Source organism: Harpia harpyja, chromosome 1, assembly GCF_026419915.1.
Source record: "Harpia harpyja isolate bHarHar1 chromosome 1, bHarHar1 primary haplotype, whole genome shotgun sequence".
In the NCBI taxonomy this organism is placed as follows: Eukaryota; Metazoa; Chordata; class Aves; order Accipitriformes; family Accipitridae; genus Harpia; species Harpia harpyja.
In genome coordinates this window covers 7,565,592-7,575,770 of record NC_068940.1, presented here as the reverse complement: position 1 = coordinate 7,575,770, position 10,179 = coordinate 7,565,592, and the positions used below count along the sequence as shown (strand labels likewise).

The following is a 10,179-nucleotide window of genomic DNA, read 5'->3' as shown; positions in this document are numbered from 1 at the left end:
TAATAGGACTTCTTTTAAGCTAAGAATTAGCAAAGTCAACAGCCCCTCTAACACACTGAAGAGGAAAGAACAGTCAATAATGTAAGCAAAACTATTATTGTGGACTAACTTAACAGCCCCTCTAAATTGAATGAATCTATAGTCAAGATTTTCACTTTTTTGTTTAAAAAAATATTTTTTGTACTAACTTATAGGACTTGACGCTTTCTCAAATTAGATGAGCAATAATTTAATGTTTGGAATAACTTAAGTGTTCTTCCCAGGGCAGATGATTCTATATATGTCTTATGTTATCAGTATATCTTTGCCTGTATGCCTGAGCATCTGATAAATAGTTGCTAAAGTAACTATTTAGAACTAATTTTAAATATAGGGTCTATCCTGCTAAAAGTAGATACTATGTAAATACATTTTATTTTCAGGGCAGGTGGAAGGAGGAAGTGAAAGATTATAGAGCAGCATTATCCTAGAATTAGCAAAGTGTCAGGCAAACCAGCACTTCTTGGTGAGTGTTCTAAACAAGGAATAAAGTTAATATGTCGTTCAGGAAAAAGGACACTAGAAATAGAACATAATTATTGTCTCCTAGCCCATGAAGTCTTCAAGTGTGGTGTAAAAGCTTGTTACTCCTATCCTGTGTGCATAGATGCAGTGTCTTCTCTTTTTTCCACTGATTTTAAAGATCAGTTTAGCCATCTTTCTAACACAGTCTCATCGTGTGTACCGCATGTATATATTGCCATTCCAAAAAGGTAGAAAATTCCTCCGTATATTTCCAAACACAAATTCTTTCAAAGAGAGATTTAAACTCAAAGAATGAGCCTTTTGGTACAGGGGAGAAGCAAATACATCAGGAGGTGCTACTAATTATCTCTTGAAAAGCAACAGTTGAATGTCAAATGATTGCTAAATTCATAAATGGGAGACCTAAGTTGGCAATTCTCCAAATTTTTTTCTGTTAGACTCTTTCTGTATTGTGCTGTATATTGTCTCTATTTGAATCAGTAGCAATTCTAAATGTACAGAAATACTTTTCAGTTCTTTGACTTCATATTTTGATTTTTAATGCAGAGCTCTTTCAAAAAATGCAAGTGAAAAATAAATGGGACTGTTTTACCATAAAACCACTTCAGCTGTGAAAATCTGCAGTAGCTCTGCCTTGATACAGAAATGTATCTTCATTTCCTGCCTGGCAGGAAAAAAGTATAGAAGAGAAAAATTAATCTAGAAATGTTAGATCTCTTAGGCTCTCTCTTTAAGTTAGTTTGCAAGAGTAGAGGCTGCAGCTAAAGCTGAGCTCCAGCTCGGATTTGCTTTCAGGAAGAGCCCATCTCTACTGAGGGCATGTAAGAGTAGCAGCCTGCCTACGCTAAAGCTAGTTGGGAGTTTTCCCTGTGAACTTCCGTGTTCACACAGCAAAGGCGGGAGGTTCTCTAAGGATTTGTTTCCTTTTGGGGAAGGAGATTGAGAATCATTCCATTTGCTGGAAAACCTAAGTTGCTCCGAAAGCTGCTTGTGTTTTGCAGAACAAATCAAGATCCAGAGTTCTTAGAAAGCTGTATTTATTTGTAATATGTTAGTGGGAGCATATTGAATTTAACTGCTTGTCTATCTTGCTTTCCCTCTTTTTGCAGTAAAAATCCATAAGGGAGCCGTCTCCTTTTCACTGGTATGTATTAGCAAAATTGTTTGCTTCAAGTGTTTTATTACTGTTAAATCACACACTGGCTAGCCCTTTCTCTATTGGAAGCCTTAATTGCATCATGCGGTTCCCAGAATGTTGTAGAGTTGTACTTAAAACCGTGAGTTGACAAATGGAAACATATTTTTAACGTAGGTATGAAAACTGCTTCAATTTTTCTAACCACAAATGTTTTGGTTTACTAGAATAAGCCTTATTCTAGTTGTGAGTATTCGCTTAACTGACCGCTTCATAAATGGTGAAATCATAGCTCCCTGCAGCTATTAACAGTTCCTATTGACTTTGGAGAAGGCATGCTTTTACCTTCTACATATTTTGACTCATACTGCTTCAGTGGACTTTTATCTTCTTACTCTTGCTACCATCTGTAGATCTCGCACAGGGAAATTGGTGAGGGTTTTTGTGGGCTGTTTTTTTTTTCATCAGCAAAGTTAGCTAAATTCATGTGACTAGTCCTTTGAACTACTGGTTGCAAGGTGTGAGCAAGACTTGGTTTTGCAACTCCCACTGAATTTTCAGGAATCGAGTAAACCGCCTTTATTATGATTTCTAAAATGATCAGAACTCTGCAAGACAATTCAATATGTAACAAAACTGCTACATAAAGTCTCTTTTCTAGGAATAAGTACACTGTAAAATAAATAGTTTGTTTTAATATATTTGGAAAAGTTGTATTCAGAAATTATTTATTAGTTTGACAATGGTGTTTTAATTATTTTTCTTTCAGTTATATGTATCTTGAATTTATAGGGCTTTTTGCTGGGGGGGGGCTTTTTAGTCGTGTTTTGGGGATTGGTTTTTTTTTTTTTTTTAGAGTAAAGCTTTCTCTATAAGCAATTAATTTTCTTCAGCCCCTAAATAGAAAGTTCACTTACAATCAGATATGTGCCTGGAATATTGGGGTTTGCTTTAATCAGAAACAAATGCATACGCTCTTGGAGATAGAGGGCCTGCTGTGTCTTTGTTAGGAAAGCTTCCTTTGGCTTAAAACACATTTTTTTTACCCTATTGCTAAATGCTTTAAAGGAGCAGTGTTGATTCTTTATTTTACACTTAAATTCTACGTCAGAGCAATTGCCTCTTATCCTTAATATGCAGCTTTGTAACTAGACAAAGATCATAGAGGGAAGATATCAGTGTTTGCATAGTGTTCCCTTGAAATCTGTCCATTCCAAGAAAGAAGATTCCAGTTTTCTTGGGAGGATGCCCAACTGGTATCAAAAACAAAATACTGGAAACGAGCAACAAAGTCTTGCAGCGAATATCAATCTTGGGCCAATGTTTATCCCCGTAGTGAGGCATGTCAATGTGTTGTAATATTTCAAATACCCTACCTCCCTTTGCTGTGCTGATGTGCACCCTATCAAACTCTCAGAAGTTCGTTAGGTTCCCCATTGTATTCTGAAATTGTATCAGCTTGATTGGAGTCATGACTAATACTACTACTCATGAATAGTCTCTTCTTGTTGCACAAGTGAAAATGTAGTGAGGAAAAAAAAAGGGTGGTGTGTTGTGGATTTCTTTGTTTTGTTTTGGGGTTTTTTTTTTTCCTGTGGATAAGTGGCACATGCTCTGTGAGAACTTTAAACAGAACTGTATGGTACATCAATATAATAATGGCATACTTATAGCAGGCAATTGAATTTGGTCAAATCAAGCTTGTATACAGGGCTCCAGGGTTTGTTCAGAACTGATAGGGTGAGTAATCGTTATCTTGGCAGGGGGTGGGAAGGAAAGCAGGGCAGGTTCCTCAGCATGAAGGGAAAACTCGGAGTTTATGCTGTTCACACTTTAATCTCCAGCATGCTTTGGTCTTTCTCCATTGTTAGAAATGCTGTAGTCCTCTTATGCAGGACTATCAGCAATGCATGTTACTCCATGGATAGGCAGCTATTAAATATGTCACTTTTGAACACGATTTTGTCCAGAATAATTTGTGTCACTCCAGGTCATTCTCCTGTCATTACCCAGGATCTATTTTCTTGTGGCACAGCTGTACTAAGCATTATATATTTACAACGTTCTCCTAGTGATGCAAGAAATGAACAAATACAAAGGCCACTTGAGAAGGTCACTTTAAAGACTACTTACTACAACCAGATCCAGATAGCGGCTGGAGATTTTGATAATCTTTTATATCATAGCTTTCAAAGAAGTCAGTTCTAATGCCTCGTGATTTACATGCAGAGTTCCCTTGTGTTCCTTGGATACCAGCGAGGCCAAGGCACTAACTGCCTTCTTGTCTGAGCTACTGAACTCTTCACTGAGCTTTTAAGACCAAATAAATCTACAGGCATGAGCCTATACTAAAAAATTAACCACTGGTGATGCACAGATGAGACTGAGCATGTCTAGTGTGGATGCTGCGTATGGGTTTTACGTTTTCATTCAGGATTTTTCTTTGATGTAGTCAGTTACCTTGTCTCACATGTTCCATTACAGTACCATTCAGAAGTACTGGGTTCTGGGAGGCTCTTAAGAAGAAGCTGAAATTCTATGGAAGTTGAGGGGGAAAAAAAGTGAGAAATAAGCTCATACTTTTGAAAGTCCATAGGAAAATTCTTGCAGAGATCGTAGTATTTTTGTTTCCTCTAAAAAGGAGCCTTGTTTAAAAACTAAGCTTTTTTTTTTTAGAAGCTTGTGAGTTGATTTTTTTGGTTTATCCTTCTAGCCACCTTCCAGTCTATGCATTGCAGCATGTTCCTCTATGTGAATTGTTTTATTTTTAGTAATCTGATTTGGGGATACCAATGACCACAGCTCTCAAATAAAGCTGTCCTAAGGTACTACTCTCTCTTTTTGCTATTCGGTAAGAATGCATCCAAGACTTCAGGGAATTTAACAGCATATTGTCTGCTAAGCTGTTAACTTGTCTTGTTTGAAGCAGGGTCCCGGTTTGCCCTAAGGTGTCAGACCACGCCTGACAAGTTATAAATTTGATGATTCATAAAGTGTGGTTAAGGGGGGGAATGTCTAAGGAAGCTAATCCTGTTTGATAGAGAAAACAGTGGTAGTCATCAGCTAACAAAGCAAAAATATGCTCACTGTGAAAGGTAAATGTTTAATAGAAACCTCATCTCCACTTACATAAATGCCAGTGTTTTGAAAGGTATTTCTGTTACCTAACAGAAAAAAAAAAAAGCATGGTTCTGTACTTGGGCACTCCTAGCTCATTTTCCTTTGCAGTTCCTAACTTCAAATATTCATTATGTCATTTAATAAATACATTTTGGATTCTTTTATATGCCATCTGTAGTTTCAACATTGTTTTCACGCTTTCTTTTTTCCTCCCTAAGGTTGTAGAGAGATTTGGAGGAGGGAAGGGCCAGTTAACGAGGGATTTAATGTATCTCTTAATGAAACAGTGTTTAATACATTAAAATATGACCAAAGGCTCTCTTGCAAGCCGTTACTTGTTCACTGAAGTTAAAGGCTTATTTATATGAAGCTTTTGTGATCAGTCTTCTGATTGATGCTTGTTTAAGTTTTTGTACAAATTGTATTTCAAGTAGCAATTTAAATATTTCTGTACACTGTTAGTACATCACCACATGCAGCAAAACCACAAGACCCTGAGGTACTCAAATATCTCTGAATAAAACGAGCCACAGGATCATGTATAAACAGATACAAATATAGGGGAAAAAATTGTGAGGTGCTAGAAGTCTGTGTACTGTATAAATATTTAAGATACCAAATAGATAAGACTGTAGCAACAGTGAAAGAAAACATAAGCAAAGCCAGTTCCTTCGGTCCATAAATGAAGGTTAAGGCATGCAGTTCCCCTTTGCTCTTGGACAAAACCCAGCAATAGAGACAGACGGCTGTTTAACAACTGCCTTTGCAGCATGTGTAGCTGCCTGTTCCTTTAACTGTTGGTAGCGGTGTGTTAATCCAGAAAATGGAGGTTTACTTTGTGTGCTTTTCTGTTCTCCTGGAATGAAACGCTTTATTGCAAATATGTGAAGTCTTATATAAGCTGTATTAGGCTTGGTGTGAAAATCGTAACTTAAACATGTGTGGTGGGGACTGGTTGGTTTTTAGCTCTTTTACCTATGTTGCTCTAACATACTGTGTTTAAGTCCTGTTTGCAAACTATCAAAGGATAATTGTTCCTTGCTAATTACCCTTAGTGAAGTAACAGGTGGGCTAGGTGATGTGGTGATAAGTCTAAGGATAAGAGCTGTAGTGATGTTCATGAGAGACAATTACTGTAGAGAGAGAGCGAAAAAAGGCCAAAACCAGGAAAAGTGAGTTGCTTCTTGAAGCACTGCAAATGAGGGGGAAAATATTTGAAATACATATGCTTAATGAAAGGGAGAAGCTCAAGAAATGGTAATGTTAAAGAAGGCCTATGAGCGATAGCAGGTAGCAAGTTAGTTGCTAAGTTACGAGGCAATTTTGGACAGCAGCGGTGTAGGCAAGGATGGTTTAAGGGGTCTGTGCCGAAGTTCCCATGTTCAGAGATTATATGGAAGCATTATGTCAGCGTCAAATCATCGCACGGAGAGTGCAGCAATTCTGTTGCTGGGAAAGATATCGGCGCTGCTGGAGAAAGGAGCTGCCTTGCTTTCTGCTCCGCACAGGGCTGGGGCGGGGGGGGAACGCCAGCCTTTGTGCCTCGCTCTGTCCCACACTCAGATGAGTCCTCCAAATTCCAGCTCCTACTGGGATAATTATACAGGGAAATCCAGCCTTTAAGAGCAGAGAGGTAGTTCTTGCCTACTTTTCATTGCACTTCCTACCAGGGCTGCAAGCGCTTAAAAATTCTGCCCTCTCAGAAGAGATCCCAGCCTGCCTGAGGATAGGAAACAATGGCCCTTGGCATAATCTTTTCTGCAGTGGGGATGAAATAGGACTGTTGAATGATAAAAAGAGACTCTAATCTTTTGCTGGGATCCCAAGGGCTGAAGGGCTTTTCTCCCAGAATGGATTCTAGCCTTTCCAAAGACAAAGAATGGTGAATTCAGTAATGAGTCCCTAGCTAGCCAGCATAATAGATTCGCTCTATTTAAACCGTGTCCCAAGAGACCTGTGTGCGGGTTGCTTTTTTTTATTTGTGGTCTCTGCTACCATAGAGCACAGATCAATGAAACTGCTTATCAACTATGTAACTAGCATTTGTGATGGAGATTGAAAAATATGGCTAAGTACAGTTAGGTGTTGCACTGACTTTGTTTCTTGCACTGATGCAGTGGACTGACATAGGCTGTATCCAGAATCTTGATTTCATTCTTTTTGGTACGTGATCAGTCTTAGTCATCTAGTCCAACTTAAGAAGCCACATTTGATCTGTATGACAATTATGATTCTCTGAGCTCTTTCCCTAGTATATTCAATTTAATTTACTGTGGATTGCTATCATCTCCAGTAGTACAGGGGCTTTTCAAATAATATAAAGGAAAGAACACTTGGAGATGTAAAAGGAAAATTGCATGAAACAAAAGTATTGTTTTACCAAGGGTAGACTGTGCCAGACTAATTTGGCAGCTTTCTTTGGTAATAACTGTATAACAGACTTTGTAGGCAAAAGAAATGCAACAGATCTAATAGGTCTTGACGTCAGCTTCCACATAATCTAACTTGAAGAGGATACAAAGATAATGCTGTTAAGAAGTAACCTCATGGCAAGACAGAAAGAGTTCTGTTTGCCAGTGTTCAAGAAAGACCAATTCAAACTGTGAGCATTCTGGAGAAGGGCTACTAGGATGTTCAGAAACATGATTTATTTAGCCTAACAAATGAAAACTGAAGCTAAGCTGACTCTGGGCATGCTCTCAAGAGTTCTATGTTAGTAGCAAACACAAGAAAAAGGAAAGAATTATTTAAAGTGAGGGGGACAGACTTGCAATAAGTACATTTAGGATGCAAATTATAAAGATGTTCCTGACCACCAGAGAATTTAGGATTTGGAATAGTGGTCCAGTAGAAGCAGCAAGAAGAAATCTGGTTGGAAGACTAGCATGAACCAACGTGGTCACATTATACTGTGTGGTGCTTATGTTAGCAAAGACAGGACTCCACGGGGAACTTACCTCTGTTGTAGGTTTATATAAACACTGGAGGGAAATGCTTTTTATTTTTTGGCTGGTTGGAAACTTTTACCAGAGTTGTAACTACAACATTATATCCATTGGTTCAAGCATCAGGACTATGTCAGCGGTTTTTTTACAGTAATTTCAGTACATCAAAAAACACATGTCATGCCCTAGTGTTCAATGAGTATGAAAAATGTGATTTTTAAAGGGTGTTTTTTTTTTTAGTCTTCTAATCTTCTGCCAATGCATCTGAGATAATTTACTGTAAAACTCAAGACGGCACTAATGGGCTACTCCCCTCAATATAGCATGAGTCTGAGAGGGGAAGCATCTAGATTCTGAAGTGCACTAAGCCTTATTTTCATCTTGAAATCAGCTTTTAAATTTCTTTAAAGATATTTTTAATATATGTGAACATCTAATTATAGCTAAAGATAATTTGCACTTCAATTATCCTCCCTTCCTGCTAGGTCCTCGGCAGATGAACAATCCCAGGAAGAGTATTTAACCTGGCTGCTCTCCCTCGCTACACCTCGACGGATCTTCTGTCCTGCTCCCAGAAGTCCAAAGGTGAAAAAGGGTAAGTGTGTGTGTGTGTGTGTGTATGTGTGCACACATGCAGGGAGGGCAAGGAATGACACATCTGCCCAGTTTTACATTCACTGTGCCCAGCCCCAGTGTTTACGCACGCAGTTACGTCTGTACACCCAGTCCTGGTACGAACAAAGGAGTTTCTCACACTGCTATGAAAGCCATTCCTTAGAGTGCCAAAGTCCTAGGCCCATACATGATTTGGTTCTTTACAGTTTTCTCAGCCTCCCTCGACGATCTGCACCTTCCCCTCCTTACTCGTCCCCAAACTGCAAAAGCCAGCTCATGTCACCCCACAGCCGTAGGCGCCTTGCTCCCCTCCACTCTGGGCACCTCCCAGGGTACCGCTGCTGCTCCTCACCGTCCTGCTCCTGCAACACCTCTTGCTGGAGATCTGGAGCAGTATTTCAACAGCTGCCCTCCGCCCAGCTGAGACTGATAGGAAGTCGCAGCCATTTTGAGGGGAAACAGATAAAATGGAAGCCTTTCCTGGTATCTTGATGGCACAGGTCACCTCTGCTCCTTTTCCGTTCACCAATTCCGACTGCTGGTCATCATCCAGTTCTGAGCTGTTGCAATGCTGCACTGCAAGCCTCTCTTTTCTCACGCTTTGTCCTGCAGCCCCGCGCTGCTGGCAACGCCGTGTTTCGCCTTCGGTGCAATGACACATTTCTGTTCCTGAAGTGCTGTTACCCTGCCCTCCTCAGCTAACAGAAGAGTTGCCGTAACTGAGATGTTAAGGTGTGATGGGGAGGGGAAATGAAGTGATCTGGGAGGTGCAAGCCTTCAGCTGGCCCGTCCTCAGTTATTTACTTCTTTGTTTAGGTTTCCTGGGGAGAAATAGATAAGGCCCTTTAAAGAAGGTTCTTAATTGGCAGCTTGGTAAAGCAGCAGTGGGAGTGTGTATTGAAGAAACTGGAATAAACAACAAAACCAAAACATAAGGTCATGATTCAAGCAAATATGCCAGAGGGAGCACTCTGAGCAGACGATGTTTATTGCTCAATGTAGTCTGAAGTCCAGGCAGCATGCAGATGCAGTCCAGTGGAGCTCTCCTAAAGCTGGGAACGGAGAGGTGCCCAGAGAGCAGACCACAGAGGAGGCAGCATGTTTTCCTTTGGAAAGGGGCAATAATGATTGTGCAGTAGACTGTAAATATTTAGCCATATGAAATGTCTCAGTGTTAGCAGCAGCAATAGAAGCTTTCACACATTTCTTTATTAAAAAAATAAATCAGGCATTAACTTTTAGTGTGAGATAGCCGGTCAGTCACCATTTCTTACACAAATTATTGCAGCTGAAAATGACTGTGGGAGAACTTCCTAATTAGCCTGTTGGGTTTTTTTGGTTTTTAAGAGAAAAGTAGCTGAACTTCTGAATCTAGTTTCCTGTGGAAACAAAGCTTATGCAATCAGTGTTTGTCCTGTACCTAATAATTCTTGCAACCCTCTGGCAAATCAGATTTTGACTAAAGTTGAAAGAGTGGTAATGTTAGACGTAATTTTTTTTTTTTAAACATTTTATGAAATCTGGCAGCAGGATAAGGCACAGAGAGTCAGGTTACTGCCTTGACTGAAGAAAAGGCAAGAGGATCTCAGCCATTGTATGTTGCTTGCCAGCCAGCTGGCCAGTCAGCACACACGTGCCAGCAGTGAGTATTTTTATAGCTCTAGACTAGTCCCAGAGTTTGTTGTCTCTTGGTAGTGACAGTGTCATCGGAGGCATGAGGAGAGCTGGGATTATTGTGGTGAAAGAGAAAGAGATGTGGGACAAAGGACGCAAATCCGTAGGAAATCAGGCTTCGTTAGTTCTGCTGCTCAGGAACAACATGTTTGTCTAACAATAGCT

At 39.7% G+C, this 10,179-nt stretch overlaps 1 long non-coding RNA gene across 1 annotated transcript; it reads left to right on the top strand.

Annotated features, from left to right (window-relative positions):
- Window positions 1-25: 25 nt before the first annotated feature.
- Window positions 26-8,322, top strand: LOC128151838 (uncharacterized). The gene is made up of 3 exons (XR_008238484.1): window positions 26-505; window positions 1,635-1,669; window positions 8,211-8,322. It is a non-coding gene; the product is annotated as an uncharacterized LOC128151838 (long non-coding RNA).
- Window positions 8,323-10,179: the final 1,857 nt, after the last annotated feature.